At 37.8% G+C, this 16,945-nt stretch overlaps 1 protein-coding gene across 2 annotated transcripts in view; it reads left to right on the plus strand.

The window, feature by feature from the left end:
* TMEM182 (transmembrane protein 182) overlaps positions 1-16,945 on the plus strand; it is a 53,737-nt gene that overhangs the window by 4,832 nt on the left and 31,960 nt on the right. The gene's annotated exons all lie outside the window — the stretch shown is intronic.

The raw sequence follows: 16,945 nt of genomic DNA on the forward strand, positions 1-16,945 counted from the left end.
ATTGAATGCTACTGATGAAATTGTTCTATTTCATAATATGGAGACTGAAACTCAGAGGAACCTTGTGACTCGGTTTTCACACAGCTGATCCTTGGCAGAACTAATGCAAAGGTCCAAGTCTCTGCATTTTATTTATTGATAATCTTATTATAAACTACAGTGAATGAAAAGACAAATCTTAGTATTTGCCGTTAAATCTTTCTAAGCATGAGTTTTTTAGTTGGATCTCAACAAAAGAGCAATTTTAAATTTATGTTGCCTTTCTCTCCTTTTCTATCTGATCCTGACCTGTGTATACAGTCAGGTCTAATTCAGTGTTTCCTTTATTTATTTATTTTTTGTCTCAAGTACACATTCTAAAATTCAATTATGCTCAACTTTAGTTATTTGAATGGTTGCCCAAGCCTAGAGAAGTTTTGAGGTAGGATTGTATACTTTGACTTCCTTTATTTTTTTAAATATTTTTTTAATGTTTATTTATTTTTGAAGGAGACAGAGACAGAGTGTGAGCAGGGAAGGGGCAGAAGAGAGGGAGACACAGAACCTGAAGTAGGCTCCAGGCTCTGAGCTGTCAGCACAGAGCCCGATGTGAGGCTCGAACCCATGAGCTGTGAGATCATGACCTGACTTGAAGTCAGATGCTTAACTGATTAAGCCACCCAGACACCCCACTTTGACATCCTTTAAACAATTCTATTGCCTTTTGATATCTGTCAGAATTTAGATTTTCTGGTTTGCTTCATGATTAAACTCAATAACAGTTCATTTATTTGGTATCATTTGGTGATGATGTATAGAACATAGATTAATTTTCAAGATAATTCAGCCCTTGAGTGAATTAATAATTTTCTTGCTATCCCCATAGCCTTTGGCCACACCTATATCAAAGTGCTCATTGCATGTAACTGCAATTGTTCACCTTAGTTTCTTTATTGTTTGTTGGAGCTCCCTAGAGACACAGGATGTAACATACTCATATTTATACCCCCAGAACCTAGTATAGTGAGTGGTACTTAGTAAGTGCTTAAATATTTCTATGGAATGACTAAGTGCAAAAATTCCTTGGCCTTCTTATTCAGCAGAATATATTGAACATGATGTGTCCCTTCCTTCATGAGTTGGAACAAATGCATACATAATGGCCTTCTTTGAGTTCTTCAGAATCAGTGTTTGCCCTCCTGCGTTAGGGCCTTTGTACCTGCCGTCCCTCCTCCCCAAATGCTGTTCCTCTTTTCCCAACCCCTCCTCCCTTCACTTCTCTAACAAAGCAGGCCCATTCTCTGAGCTAATACATACTTCAGTCTTCTTTCTTTGTTTTTTTTTTTTTAAATTTTTTTAAATGTTTATTTTTTGAGAAAGAGAGCATGAGCAGGGGAGGAGCAGAGAGAGAGGGAGACACAGAAACCAAAGCAGGTTCCAAGCTCTGAGCTGTCAACACAGAGCCCAACATGGGGCTCAAACTCATGGACCACAAGATCATGACCTGAGCCAAAGTCGGATGCTTAACCAACTGAGCCACCCTAGGGGCCCCATACATCAGTTTTCTAAGGAAGCCTTCCATAGAGGTAGTTTTTGATATCAGATATAATCTTTAAGAAAAAAATCATAGAAAAGGAGGTGGTAAAATATCAATTATATTTAGGAGGAGAAAAAATAAGCAAAGGCAGCCCACAAAGGAGAAAGAGAAAGAAGCCTTGAGAAAGAAGCTGATGAGCAGGCTGTCAACACTGTTCCAGGGGCCTGTGGGTAGACAGGAAGAGTCTTGGGAAGGAGGTGGTGTCCCTCAGTGACAAATGCAGAAGCAGAAAGGAACTGGATAATACTGATAATGCAGGGGTTCCCATGGCCACTCATAGCTGTGCCTACTGAAGGCTCAGCTACAGAGGCCCTCAGAGGCTCTTTGCAGGCATCTCTTTCTAAATGTAAACCCACAATGCCCTGCTGGTTTGGCCTGAGACCTGAGGCCTTCTGCTCTGTATCCCATTCCTGCTCACTGCCTGTTCCCTCAGATGGGACCTGAGGGCCCTGCCCTCTTTCCTGGCAATGCCCTTCCTCCTCCAGGAACCGTTCCATTTTCCTTCACATTTTGTCACCCAACAGTCCTCCTGAGGGCCTAGCCCTATCCCAGGCTTCTTCCTCCTTCACTTGTCCCAGGAGAAGAGGTGAGAAAGCAGTGATGCTCATAAAGGGGCAGAGCCACAGAATGATGGGGGCATGAAACCTCATACAGGGTGGTTAGGGGATGGGCAATGAACAAGTTGAGACCTTTGTGAGGAGCCAGCACTTGGACTTGGAGTAGCTCCCAAGAGTACACATTTACAGAGAATACTAAGTCCTTATAAAAACAGTCACACACACACACACACACACACACACACACACACACACACACACACACCGTCTTGCTTTGCTATGCAAGGCAAAATAAAATATAAATACCATCATATCTGACAATTTTATTTCTTTAATATTTTAGATTTGAGTCTAAAGTTAATGCAAACACTTACATAACTATGAAGGCACATCAACACACCTGAGGCACCTAATTTCATTGGGATGACCTCCTGCTTCCAGATCAATTATGCTTCTGTAGCTGGGTCCTATTTACGAATTTTCCCATGTTCAGTACGGTGAATCTGGACGTTGTCTTAAATTTACCAAATTTCCTTCTGTTCTGCTTTAGTTATATAGCAAAAAAACATACATTGTAAAATACAATGGAAATCAGTTCCTTTTTTGTTTTGTTTTGTTTTGTTTTTTGGTCAAAAATGTCAAGTACCTAGATATTTAGAAATAGCTTGACATTCACTCAATATCCTACTATTCATTCAGAAATTTGGGATTACACAGCCACAGCCACAGACACAGCATGATATTACGGGGTGCCTGCAATTCCCGATTTCTGGCTGACTTTTCACCTGTGACCCAGTGAAGGCTCCCCTGCATTCAGATCACAGGGCACTCATAGGGCAGCTCGCCCTGTCTTCCAAAGCTGCAGCTCATGAGGATACAGTTGGCTTTCAGGTCCAGGTCCCAATATCAAAGCTGTAATTAAAAATCACTTTTTCAGAGGGTGTTATTTTGTGTTCTCTACAACCGATTCATGGACATCTAAGGATTGATTGACAGCTTATGTGACATCCCTGCACTAATGCGGGGAGATTGCCTTCTGAAAACAAGACTGTGTGGTTATTTACCACAGTGTGGCTTGACTTCCCCTTCATGGAGGACAGGCTCCAGCCTCTACAGAGGCTTCTGGTGATAGCTATTGAAATGTCAACCACACTCAGAAGTAGAAATATTCTCCAATCATAGAGAATCTCTTGGTGCCTTGGCAGTATTGAGATTTGTGGCCAGATAATTCTTTGCTGTGGAGACTGCTCTGTGCATTGTGAGATGTTGAGCAGTACCCCTGGCCTCTACCCCTGGAGCACCCTTCAGTTGTGCCAGTCAAAAATATCTCTTAACATAGGCAAATGTCCTGAGGTGGGTGGGCACAACATCACCTCTCATGAGAACTACTGAAACATTCTAGACTTTCATTCCTAACACTTCTGAGGACCCAAGCTCTTCTTTAGAATTATACTGTAAACATCTGTGCCCAGCTCCAAGTCTGGACTCAAAAAGCACATTAATAATGGTTAGTTTCCTGTTTCCATGCAGAATATACAGCCAAAAAAGGAGCAAGGATCTGGTCTGGGTCTCTCTCATCTTTAAATATTACCATTTCTACTCCAAGTTGTGGATCTTGTCATAGAAAAAATATTTACTAGATCCAGTGGAAAAAAATATCGAATGACTGCTGTAGGCTGGGCACTGTTCTGCAGGCTTTAGTGTCAGCCCTAAACTTACGCTTATGGAACTTTCATTATGGGGGGAGGCAGATGACAAACAAAATAAATCAGTTAAGTACTTGGGGAGAAATAAAAGGGGGTATAGTGTGTGTGGAAGCAACCTCAATATTAAATAAGGTGACAGGCCTCATAGCGAAGGTGATGTGCGTTTTGAGTTGGCCAGCCCTGGTTGAATGGGGCTCTGTCATCCAGCTAAGCTGTCATGGTTCACAATCCTTCCTTTGAGGCTAGATGGATGCTCTGCACAGAGTACTTAGCAGTGGAGCCGGCTTGTGGTAAGGGTTCTATGGCAGTTAGAAGCTGGGCTTTCAGTCAGTGTATCTGTGTTCACTACCTGAAGCCACCACTTCCTGCCTCTGGCTTCTTTATCTCAACAAAACTCCCTGCACTTGTTTGTGAAAGGGAAATTAGTATAGTATCAACTCACACAGTTGTTAAAATGAGAATAGGTAAAAATACAAATGCTTAGCAGAGTAGTTGCTATGTAGTTGGTACTCAATAAATGTCAGCTATTTCTAGGGCAATATGCCAATTTAGAGCACTGATGATAAGTCCTCATGAGGGCACGTTAATTCCTCATGGCTTCTCCCTAGTGAAATGCTCCGGCTCTCTGCACTGTGTGTGTGTGTTTGTGGGTAGTGTGTGTGTGTGTGTGTGTGTGTGTGTGTGTGTGTATACATGTGCGTGCGTGTGTGTGCGCAGTGACATCAAGCATTTGGTAGAGCTCTGGCAAAGAATAAGGGCTTCAAAAGTGGCTTTCCTCATCCTAGTACAAGATACTTAATATTACCATCTGTAATGGCCAAGCTTTGTCACTTTTTATCTAGTAATTTTGATTAAAATTCATTCAACAAATATTTATTGAGCACATACTATGTGCCAGGCGCTGGGTTCTGGGGAACAGCAGTGCACAAAAACAGATGGAAATCTCTGTCCTTGTGGGGCTGACAGTCTTGAGAGGGGAGACACACAAGACAAGATAAAATAAGTCAATTTTATAGTATGTTGGAAGATGAAAAGTGCTCTGGAAAAGCATGACACCTGAAAAGAGGCTGGAGACTAGAAGCTGGCAGAAGTGAGGGTGATAAAAACTCTGTAATGTGATAAGAAGAAAGCTTGGCTCTGAGAAAATGATATTTAGTGGAGACTTGTATAAAGTGAGAGAGTGAGCTGTGTGATATCCAGAAGAAGAGTGTTCCAGATAGAACATGAGATGCAAAGGCCCAGAGGCTGGAACATGGCTGATGTGTGCAAAGAGCACAAAAGAAGCCAGTATGGCAGGAAGAGATTGAGTGAGTAGAGAGTAGAGGAGATGATCAGAGAGATGGTGGGTTCAGGGAGAGGTTGGGCCAGTGTAAAGACCTTGGCTCATGTTCTGAATGAGAGAAGAAGGGGGCTAATGGATGATTTCGACCTGATTTGTGTCGTAAAAGAATATCTCCGATTATTGCATTGTTAACAGACTAGTCAAATGTGGAATCAGGGGACTAGTTAGTTAGGAGGTTTGCTATATTTCAGATGGCTAAGAAAAAGATATTAAAAGGTGAAAATTTGTTTGAATCTGCCATGGTCCCTTAAAATTGTTTCGAACCAGTAAGAATATCTATCAGTATCATTAGCAAAGCACAACACAACAAAAAAAGTCTTATGTCCAGGCTGCTATATACCTTAAAATATCAGTCCTGGATTCCAGATTTTCCCTTTTTTTAAATTTTAAAAAAGTATTTTATTGTAGAAACTCTCAAACATAGTAATTATTAACATATTTTCTAATTGAATGATCATTACTGTGAATTTTGAGAGTTCTTTGTATATTCTAGGTATAAGTCATTTTTTGAATACATAGTTTCCAAACATTTCCTCCTGCTCTGTAGCTTTTTTCATCATCTTGAAAAGACCTTGAAAACAAGGTCTTTCACAGAGTAAAAGTTGTGAATTTTTATGAAGTTCAGTTTATGGAGTTTTTCTTTTATAGATCGTGTTTTTAGTGTCATCTCTGAGAACTGTTTACCAAACCCCAGGTTCTGAAGTTTGTCTCCTCTTTTCTTCCAAAAGTTTTATAGTTTTATGTTTTATATTTAAATCTATGATCCAGTTTGAGGTACTTTATATAAAGTGTATGATTTATAATTTTTCAAACATGTGTCCCATTTCCCTAGCACCATTTTTTTTTTTTTTTGTAAAGACTATCTTTCCCCCATTGAATTGATTTTGCACACATTAAAAAGTAGTGGATCATACTTGTGTTGGACTATTTTTGGATTATGTATTCTGTTGCATTGACGTATGTGTCTGTCCCTCTGCCAGAGCCACACCATCCCGATTACTTCAGCTGTATCTTGAAGTTGGGGTGAATGATTCCTCCTATTCAGTTCTTTCTTCAAAATTATTTTAGCTATTCTAGATCCTTTTCCTTTAAATTAAAAGTTAGGATAGTTGTATCTATATCTATAGTAAGCCTTTCATGGATGATAGAATTGCCTGTATCAATTTGGGAAGAATTAATTTTATTATGTTGAGCCTTCCAAACTGTGAATGCAGTATATCTTTCCATTTATTTAGATCTTTAATTTCTTTCACCAGCATTTTGTAGTTTTCAGCTTATGCTGTTAGATTTCCATCTAACTATTTAAATTTTTTTTAGAAATTATAACTGCTATATATTTTTAATTGTGGTTTCCATATATTTATTGATAATAGGAATATAATTGATTTTTAATGTGTATATTGTATAGTGAGACCTTGCTGAATTTACTTAATAGTTTTAAGAGGTTTTATATTTGTTTTTTTGTAGATTACTTTGGATTTTCTACATAAACATTCATGTCATTGGCACATAGACCAGTTTTATTTCTTCCTTGCTTATTTATATACCTTTTATTTCCTTTTCTTACCTTGTTGCATGGGCTATAACTTCCAGTACCATGGTGAATAGCAGCAGTGAAAGAAGACACTTTTGCCTCATTTCTAGTCTTTAGGAGAAAGCATTCAGTATTTTTTCCTCAAGTATGATGTTTGCTATAGGCCTTTTTTTTTTTTTACATACATTCTTTATTAACTTGAAATTCCCCTCTATTCCTTATTTACTGAGAGTATTTATAATAAGTGAATGATGAATTTTGTTAATTTTTTTGCATCAGTTGATATGATCACAATTTTTATTCTTCTTTAGCATACTAATATCACATATTACATTTATTGATTTTCAAATATTGAACCAGCCTCTTACCATTGGAATAAACTCCATATGGTCATGATAAATAATTCATTTCATATATTGCTGAATTCTATTTGTTAATATTCTGTAAGGATTTTTTCATTTGTATTTATGAAGGATATTGGTCTATAGTTTTCCTTTTTTTAACTCCTTTTTCTGGGTTTAGTATCTGTGTAAAAGTAAATTGGGAAGTATCTTCTTCTGTATACAAGAAGAGATTGTGGAGAATTGGTGTTAGTTCTCTTTAAATGCTTATGTTTGATAGAATTCACCAGTGAGATAATCTTGACCAGGAGATTTAACTTTCAGGAAATTTAAAATTATAAATTCATTTTACCCAATAGTTACAGGGCTATTCAAATTATGTAGTTAACATTGTGTGATTTGTGATGGTTTGTGTTTTTCTAGGAATTGGTTCATTTCATCTAAGTTGTAAAAAATATATATAGAGAGAGAGTTGTTCAAAATATTCCTTTATTATTTTTTATGTATGCTGTATCTGTGGTGATATCTCATGTTTCATTCCTGATATTGGTAACTTGTGTCTTATTTTTTCTTTGTCAGTAGTGTTAATTTTGTTGAACTTTTCAAAGATCCTGCTTTTGTTTGTTTGTTTCTTTGTTTTCCTATTAATTTTCTGTTTTGAATTTCATTGATTTCTGCTCTTTATTATTGCGTTCTTTCTGATTGCTGTAGGTTTGTCTTGCTCTTCATTTTGAAATGAAAAATTAGGTTATTGGTCTTTTATCCTCTTTTCTAATATAAGCATTTACGGGTATAGATTTCACTCTCAGCACTGCTTTGGCTGCTTCCTACACTTTTGATATGTTTTATTTTTCTTTTCATTCAACTCTGTGTTGTCTCATTTCTGTTGATACTTTATTGTTTGACTCATAGATTATTTAGAAGTGTGTTGTTTAGTTTCTAAAAGTTTGGAGATTTCCTTTCAATCTTTCTGTTATTAATATTCAGTCTGATTCCCTTGTGATTAAAGACCATACTCTGTATAATTTAAATTCTTTTAAAGTTAATGAGATTTGTTTTGTGGCCCAGGGTATGGTCTATTTTTCTCTGTATTCCATGGCACTTGAAAGAGTGTACTGCTGTTGAATGGACTGTGTTGTGAATGTCAGTTAGAGCTTATTGGTTGATGGCATTGTTGAATTCTTCTATATTCTGACTGATTTTCTGTCTAGGTTTTCTAGTAATTGGTGAGAAGCGATATAGAAGTCCCCAGCTATAATTGTGGATTTATCTACTTATCTTTTCATATGTAGCAGTTTTTGCTTTACATATGCTGCTCCTTTTTTGTCAGATGCATACACATTTGGTGTTGCTATGTCTTTTTGGTAGAGTCACCCTTTTATCATTATTTAATGTTGCCAATAATTTTCTTTATTCTAAAATCTATTTTATCTGATATGGATAAAATATCTCCACTCCTTAATTCTTTGAATTAGTATTTACATGGTATGTAATTTCTCATTTTTTTTAACTTTCAATATTTCTATATTATTATATTTGAAGTGAGTTTATACACAGCATATAGTTGGAAGATTTTTTTTGATTTTTAATTGAGTCTGCTAAGCTATCTCTTTTCAACTTAAATATAATTTTTTAGAGAAATTTTAGGTTAACAGCAAAATTGAGAGAAGGTCTAGGGGTTTTTCATTTGCCCACTGCCCCCACACATTCAGGCTTCGCCCGTTATCAGCATCCCCCTACCAGAGTGGTACATTTGTTACAACCGATGAACCTACATTGATACACCATAATCACTGAGAGTCCATTTTTTTACCTTAGGGCTTACTCTTGATGTTGTTCATTTTATGGGTTTAGACAAATGTATAATGACATGTATCCATTATTACATTATCACATAACATGATTTCACTGCCCTAGAAATCCCGCATGCTCTGCCTATTTACCCCTCTGCTCCACCCCAACATCTGGCAACCACTGATATTTTTACTGTCTCCATAGTTTTATCTTCTCTAGAATGTCACATTGTAGGAATCATAGAGCATGTTGCCTTTTCAGATTGGTTTCTTTCACTTAGTAACATGTATTTAGTTTTTCTTCATGTTATTATCATGTCCCGGTAGTTCATCTCTTGTTAGCACTGAGTAGTATTTCATTGGCTGACTTCACCACAGTTTATTTATCCGTTTACCTATTGAAAGACAACTCTGTTGCTTCCAAGTTTTTGCCGTTATGAATACAGCTGCTATAAACATCTGCATGCAGGTTTTTATGTGGACACAAGTTTTAATACCAAGGAGCATGACTGCTAGGTAGCATAGCAAGTATATCTTTTATTTTATAAAATACTTCTAAACTCTCCTGCACAGTGGCTAGAACATTTTGCATTCTCACTAGCATTGAGATTTCCTATTGCTCCAATCCTCTCTAGAATTTGATATTGTTAATATTCTGAATTTTGGCCACTTTGATAGGTGTGTAGTGGTATCTTGTTGCTTTAATTTGCACTTCCCTAATGACAAATACTGTGGTGCATCTTTTCATAAGCTTGTTTGCCATCTTTATATCTTCTTTGTTTCTCTTAAGATCTTTGTCTGCTTATTAATTGAGCTTTTTGTCTTCTTATTCTTGAGTTTTAGGAGTTCATTGTATACTTTGGCTCACAGTCATTTATTGGATGTGCCTTTTGCAAATATTTTCTCCCACTCTGTGGCTTGTTTTCTCATTTTCTTGACATTGTGTTTTGCAGGAGAATTTTTTATTATTAAATATAATTTATTGTCAGATTGGTTTCCATACAACACCCAGTGCTCATCCCAACAGGTGCCCTCCTCAATGCCCATCACCCACTTTCCCCTCTCCCCCACCCCCTATCAACCCTCAGTTTGTTCTCAGTATTTAAGAGTCCCTTATGGTTTGCCTCCTTCCCTCTCTGTAACTTTTTTTTCCCTTCCCCTCCCTCCTGGTCTTCTGTTAAGTTTCTCAGGATCCACATATGAGTGAAAACATATGGTATCTGTCTTTCTCTGCCTGACTTATTTCACTTAGCATAATACCTTCCAGTTCCATCCACGTTGTTGCAAATGGCATGATTTTATTCTTTCTCTTGGCCAAGTAGTATTCCATTGTATATATAAACCACATCTTCTTTGTCCATTCATCAGTTGATGGACATTTAGGCTCTTTCCATAATTTGGCTATTGTTATCGCTTCTCGGCCTTTTGGCTAAGGTCAAGTGCATAATTTGGCTATTGTTGAAAGTGCTGCTATAAACATTGGGGTACAAGTGCCCCTATGCATTAGCACTCCTGTATCCCTTGGGTAAATTCTTAGCAGTGCTATTGCTGGGTCTTAGGGTAGATCTATTTTTAATTTTTTGAGGAACCTCCACACTGTTTTCCAGAGTGGCTGCACCAGCTTGCATTTGTATTTCCCTGATGAGGACGGACATTGAGCATCTTTTGCGGAAGAATTTTTAATTTTAATGAAGTTGAACTTATCAAGTATTTTTTTCATGGATTGTGCCTTTGTGTTGTATCTAAAAAGCCATCACTATACCCAAGGACATCTAGGTTTTCTCCTACATTTTAGGAGTTTAATTTTTTTTAATGTTTTATTTATTTTTAAGACAGAGAGAGACAGAGTATGAGTGGGGATGGGGAAGAGAGAGAGGGAGACACAGAATCTGAAGCAGGCTCCAGGTTCTGAGCTGTAATCACAGAGCCCAACGCGGGGCTCGAACTCACAAACTGTGAGATCATGACCTGAGCTGAAGTCAGATGCTCAACTGACTGACCACCTGGGTGGTCATTTTATAAAATATAAACTGGGTGCCCCTAGGAGTTTTATAGTTTTGTGTTTTACTTTTAGGTCTATGATCCATTTTGAGTTAATTTTCATGAAGGGTGTGAGTTCTGTGTCTACATATATTTCATTGCATGCAGATGTCCACCTGTTCCAGTAGCACTTTCCTTGCTCCATTTGTCCATTCTTTGATCCTTTGTCAAAGATCAGTTGACTATTTTTATATGCATCTGTTTCTGGGCTAAATATTATGTTCCATTGATCTAAATATGTCAATTATTTTTTCATTACACACTCTCTTGGTTACTATAGCTTCATAGTAAATCTTGAACTTAAATAGTATCAGTCCTCCAACCTTGTTCTTCGCTTAAATATTTTGCTGGCTCTTCTTGGTCTTTTGCTTCTCCATACAAACTTTGGAATCAGTTTATTGATATCCACAGAATATTTTGATGGGATTTTGATTGGGATTGCATTGCCTCTATAGACCGAGTTAGGAAGAAGTGACATCTTGACAATACTGAATCTTCCTACCAATGAACATGGGATATCTCCATTTATTTAGTCCTTGGACTTTGTTCAACAGTGTTTTCTGCTTATCCTCATATAGATCTTATACATATGTTGTTCAATTTAAACCTAACTATTTGATTTTGGGGGTGTTAATGTAAATGGTATTTTAGTTTTAATTTCAAATTTATTTTTTCATTGCCAGCATATAGGAAATCAGTTGACTTTTGTGTATCAATCTTGCTACAGCCTTGTTGTTATTAGTCCCTGGAGTTTTTTGTTTTTGTTTTTTGTAGATTATTTTAGATTTTCCTCATAGATGATCATGTCATCAATGAACAAAGAGAGTTTTATTTCTTCCTTCCCGATCCTTATACCTTTTATTTTATTTTCTTGTCTTACTGCATTAGCAAAGACTTCCAGTGTGATTTTGGCAAGGAGTGGTAAAAGGGAACATTCTTGAGTATTAGTGGAATAGCTTCAAGTTTCTCATTGTTAAATATAATTTTAGCTGCAGGATTTTTGTACATGCACATTATCATTTTAAGGAATTTCCCCTCTATTCCTAGTTTCCTGAGAGGTTTTTGTTTGTTTGTTTGTTTGTTTTGTTTTGTTTTGTTTTTTGACATGTTTTATTCGATTTTGTCAAATGCTTTTTCTGCATCTATTGATACGATCATGTGATTTTTCTTTTTTAAGCTTGTCGATGTGATGGATTATATTAATTGATTTTCTTAATGTTGAATCAGCCTTGCATATCTAGGATAAATCTCACTTTATCATGGTGCATAATTCTTTATACACATTGTTGGATTCAATTGGCTGATATTTTGTTGGTAATTTTTGCATCCATGTTCATGAGAGACATTGGTCTTTAGTTTTGGTGTTAGGATAATGTTGGCCTCCTAGAGTGATTTAGGAGGTACTACCTCTGTTTCTATCCTCTGAGATATTGTAGAGATTGATAGACTTTTTCCTTAAATATTTGGTAAAATTCACCAGGGAACCATTTGGGCCTGGTCCTTTCTGTTTAGGAAGATTATTAACTGCTAATCCCATTTCTTTAATAGACATTTGCCTTTATACATTGAGTATTGGCAGATTGTGTCTTTCAAGGAATTAGTCCATTTCCTCAATATTATCAAATTTGTAGGCATAGAGTATTTCATAGTATTCCTTTATTATCCCATTTTTTGGCTGCTTATTAATTTTTTATTGAAGTGTAGCTGACAGTGTTATATTAACTTCAAGTGTACAACTTAGTGATTCAACATTATGAAGTGATGAGTATGATAAATCTGCTATTTTTACTGCCCTTTTACTGTCCTTGCAAAATGTACTGATGTTCTCTCTTTCATTTTTGATATTGGTAATTTCTGTCCTCCTTTTTTTTGTTAGATTGGCTAGAGGCTTATCAATTTTGTTGATCATTTCAAAGACCATCTTGGTTTTGTTGATTTTTTCTATTGATTTTCTGTTTTCAAATTAATTGATTTTCATTATAATTATATTACCTCTTTGCTTTTGCTTACTTTGGATTTAATTCACTCAACTTTTTCTAGTTTTTTAAGGTTGAAACTTAGATAAATGATATTAGATCTTTCTTCTTTTTTAACATATGCATTTAGTGCTTTAAATTTCCCTTAGGCACTGTTTTCTCTGAATCCCACATATTTTGGCAAGTTGTGTTTTCATTTTCATTTAGTTGAAAATGTTTTACATTTCTCTTGATATTATTCTTTGACCCCTGTGTTATTTAGAAGTGTGTTTTTAATCTCTATATATTTTGGGATTTTCCAGTTATCTTTGTTATTGGTTCTAATTTAACTCTGCTATGGTCTGAGAGAAGACATTGTTTGATCTCTATTTTAAATTTGTTAAGGAGTGCATTATGGTCTGGAATGTGGTCTATCTTAGTGAGTGTTTCATGTAAGCTTGAGAAAATGTGTATTCTGCTCTTGTTTGGTGAAGTAGTCTATAGATGTCAATTATATCCAGTTAATTGATGGTGTTGCTGAGCCCAGCTATGACCTTAGTGATTTTCTACCTGTTGGAGCTGTCCATTTCTTATGGAGAAGAGTTGAAGTCTCCAACTGTAACAGTGGATCCATTCTTTTCTCTTTCAGTTGTCAGTTTCTGCCTCAAGTAATTTGGCAATCTCTTGTTAAGCACATACACATTAAGGTAAAGCTGTTCTTTAATTAGTGTATTTATGCTCTTTATATTTAATGCCATTATTGATATGTTAGGAATTAACCCTGCCATTTAAATTTTTATTTTCTCTTACCTTTGATTGCCACCCCCCCCCCGCCCCAGAGAAAGCGCAAGCAGGGGAGAGGGGCAGAGGGAGAAGGAATGAGAATCTCAAGCAGGCTCCACGCTCAGTGTGGAGCCTGGTGTGGGCCTCGATCTCACAACTGTGAGATCATGACCTGAGCCAAAATGAAGAGTCAGTCGCTCAACCGACTGAGCTACCCAGGCATCTCAGTTCTGTTTTTTTTTGTTTTGTTTTGTTTTGTTTTAATCTCTCTGTTTTCTTGTTCCTGCCTTACTATGGGTTATTTAAATTTTTTTTAGAATTTCATTCCATTTTGATTTATCTGTAGTGTTTTTGAGTATATCCCCTTTTTCTACTTTATCCCACTTTCCAGACCATCCATTGAGTTTTTAGTTTTGGCTACTATATTTTTTCATTCTTAAGATTTTCTTTTGTTTCTTCTTTATATATTCTATTTCTTTGCCAAGATTTAATTTTCTCTTCAATTTAATCCCTATTTTCTTTAAGACATTAAAAAAAATTTTAACACTTATTTATTATCGAGAGATAGAGAAAGACAGAGCATGAGCATGGGAGGGACAGAGAGAGGAGGAGACACAGAATACAAAACAGGCTCCAGGCTCTGAGCTGTCAGCACAGAACGCAATGCAGGGCTTGAACCCACAAACCGTGAGATCATGACCTGCACTGAAGTCAGATGCTTAACCGACTGCGCCACCCAGGCACCCCAAGACATTTTTATCATGGCTCATTAAAAATATTCATTAGCATGGGGCGCCTGGGTGGCGCAGTCGGTTAAGCGTCCGACTTCAGCCAGGTCACGATCTCACGGTCCGTGAGTTCGAGCCCCGCGTCGGGCTCTGGGCTGATGGCTCGGAGCCTGGAGCCTGTTTCCGATTCTGTGTCTCCCTCTCTCTCTGCCCTTCCCCCGTTCATGCTCTGTCTCTCTCTGTCCCCAAAATAAATAAACGTTGAAAAAAAAATATTCATTAGCAAATACTACCATCTCCACTCTGTCTGTTGGCATCTATTGAGTGATGTTCTTCATTTAAGTGGTGATTCTCCTGGTTCTTGGTATGACTAGACATTTTTTTTTTTCAACTAAAGCTGGAGTTTGGGGGTATTATGTTATGAAACTCTAGATGTTTTGTTTTGGTTGGCTTTTTTGGCACAGCTTCTGCAGGAGAAGGGATGGGTACTCTCTCAGGGAAAGTCAGGCAGGAGCAGAATTCCAGGTTCCCCACTTAGTATGTGTTGACGGGAGGAGATGCTGTGCTACTGCTGGGCAGTAATGAGAGTTCTGGCTTTCTACTGTGCTTTCCCTGATGCCATCCTATCCAGAAGGGGCAGGATTCAGTCACTGCAGCCTCTACAATGGCTTCCACTGACATGGAGAGTAGGCAGGGGTGGTCCTGACTCTCCACTCTACCTTCTCTGATACCACCCTACGTGGAAGGAATGTCTTATTTTCACCTTCTAGGGGTGGAAGGCCAGGCTCCACACACAGTCTCTCCTGTCACTGTGATTGGTAACCTCATTACCCCTGCAAAGATGAAAGTCCTGACTCCTTATTTAGCCTTCTTTGACCCATCCTTGCGTGTGTGTGTGTGTGTGTGTGTGTGTGTGTGTGTGTATTACAGAGGCAGTAGTGTTTGGAGCACCTTGTTACAGCCTATCAAGGGGCAAAGTCTAGGCTCCTTTCTTGGTCTTTGCTGATCAGAGTAAGGTTGGGAGCCCAAGTTTTACTACTGTAGTATGCTTATTTCCTGAAAGTTTCCTGCCTTACTAGGCAGCCCCTTACCTTGTCCTTTAGATAAACAGTTTTTGTTAGGGTTTTTTGTTTGTTTGTTTGTTTGTTTGTTTGTTTTTTGCCTATGATAGTTGCCATTTCTGGGTGTCCGGCTTTTCCATCTCCTCAAACACCACAGGATAGGGGCTGGATGTTCCCACCTGGTGGTGATGAAAGTCTCACCTCCCTTTCTTCCCTGAAACCAACCCAGCACTGTATTGAAGTGGTCCATGTAGTCTGGTGAGGGGGAATGTAGGCTCTTCATTCAGACTGTGTTGAAATCTTCTGTGGTGTTTGAGTGCAGTAGAACAGTTATTGTCTAAACGTTTTCTGTCATGATAGATAGCCCCCTTCCTGGCACTTTGTCCAGGTTGACCTGTGCTTTTGCCATTTTCTGGCTCTCTACTTCTCTAGTGTCAAGTATGAGAGGAATGAGGCAAAAAGAAAACCCAGGGACCCCCCCCCCCCTCCACTGTGCCATTACTTGGGCTCTAAGCCCCCTCTTTGACATCTGCATCTTATATTTATCTTTCTGAATCCTCTTCTGTTTCATAGATAATCTCCAGGGATTTTAGTCCTGGCTGAAAAAAAAGCAGAAGGTCACTATATCTGATTGTATAATGGAGGAATAATTGACTAATGGATTGGGTGTGGGGTGTGAGGGAAAGAGCAGAGTCGATGGTGACCCTCTTTTGTCTTTGCCAACTGGAGGGATGATGTTGCTATTACTAGACATGCAGAGGGCTGAGGTGGAGCTGATCTTTAAGAGGAAGCTTTGGAAGTTTTCAGATGTGTTAAATTGAGGCTGCCTAGTGCAGACATTATGTGGGCTCTTGGATCACAGAGTCCAGAGTTAAAGGTGGAAGTCTGGGCAGGAAGTGTACCTTTGGGAGTCATTGTGTGGCGGTGTATTTAAAGTCATGAGACAAGATGAGACCATTTGGGGGAGTGAGTGTAGTGAGAAAGAAGGTCAGTCCAAGGACTGAGGCCAAGGATGTTCCATGGTTAAGTTTTCCTCAGAGGAGGAAGCGATAAGTTTTGGTAAATGCTGCCAGGGGGTAGAGGCAGGCATGGAGTGTGGTCCGACCCTTGGGTTGAACAGGCTGTCCTCAGCAACTTCACCTCCTGTTTCACAACCTGGACTTCCTTCTTCTGAGGCTCACTACTCTTATTTCCCTTTTCACAGATTATATATTTTTTTTGCACTCTTTTTTTTCTTTCTTCCATCTGTAAATGATGATGTATGAATGATGAACACAAATACTACTTGATAAATTCCAGTGCTGGCATGAATGAGAACAAATGAATTTGTCAGTCATTGAGGCGATACATTTCCCAGAGACACCATCATAATTCCTTCAAAGCTATTTGTTTCTCTCCTTATTTCTGCTTATTTAAACCCACTAGACTATTAACAGATGTTAAAGGAACATTTTATTTGTTATTTTTATTTATTGTGTCAATAAAATATTGATTTCTTAATAAATATTAATGTATAATAGATAATAATT

Source organism: Puma concolor, chromosome A3 (genome assembly GCF_028749965.1).
Source record: "Puma concolor isolate L17-30 chromosome A3, mPumCon1.1.hap2, whole genome shotgun sequence".
In the NCBI taxonomy this organism is placed as follows: Eukaryota; Metazoa; Chordata; class Mammalia; order Carnivora; family Felidae; genus Puma; species Puma concolor.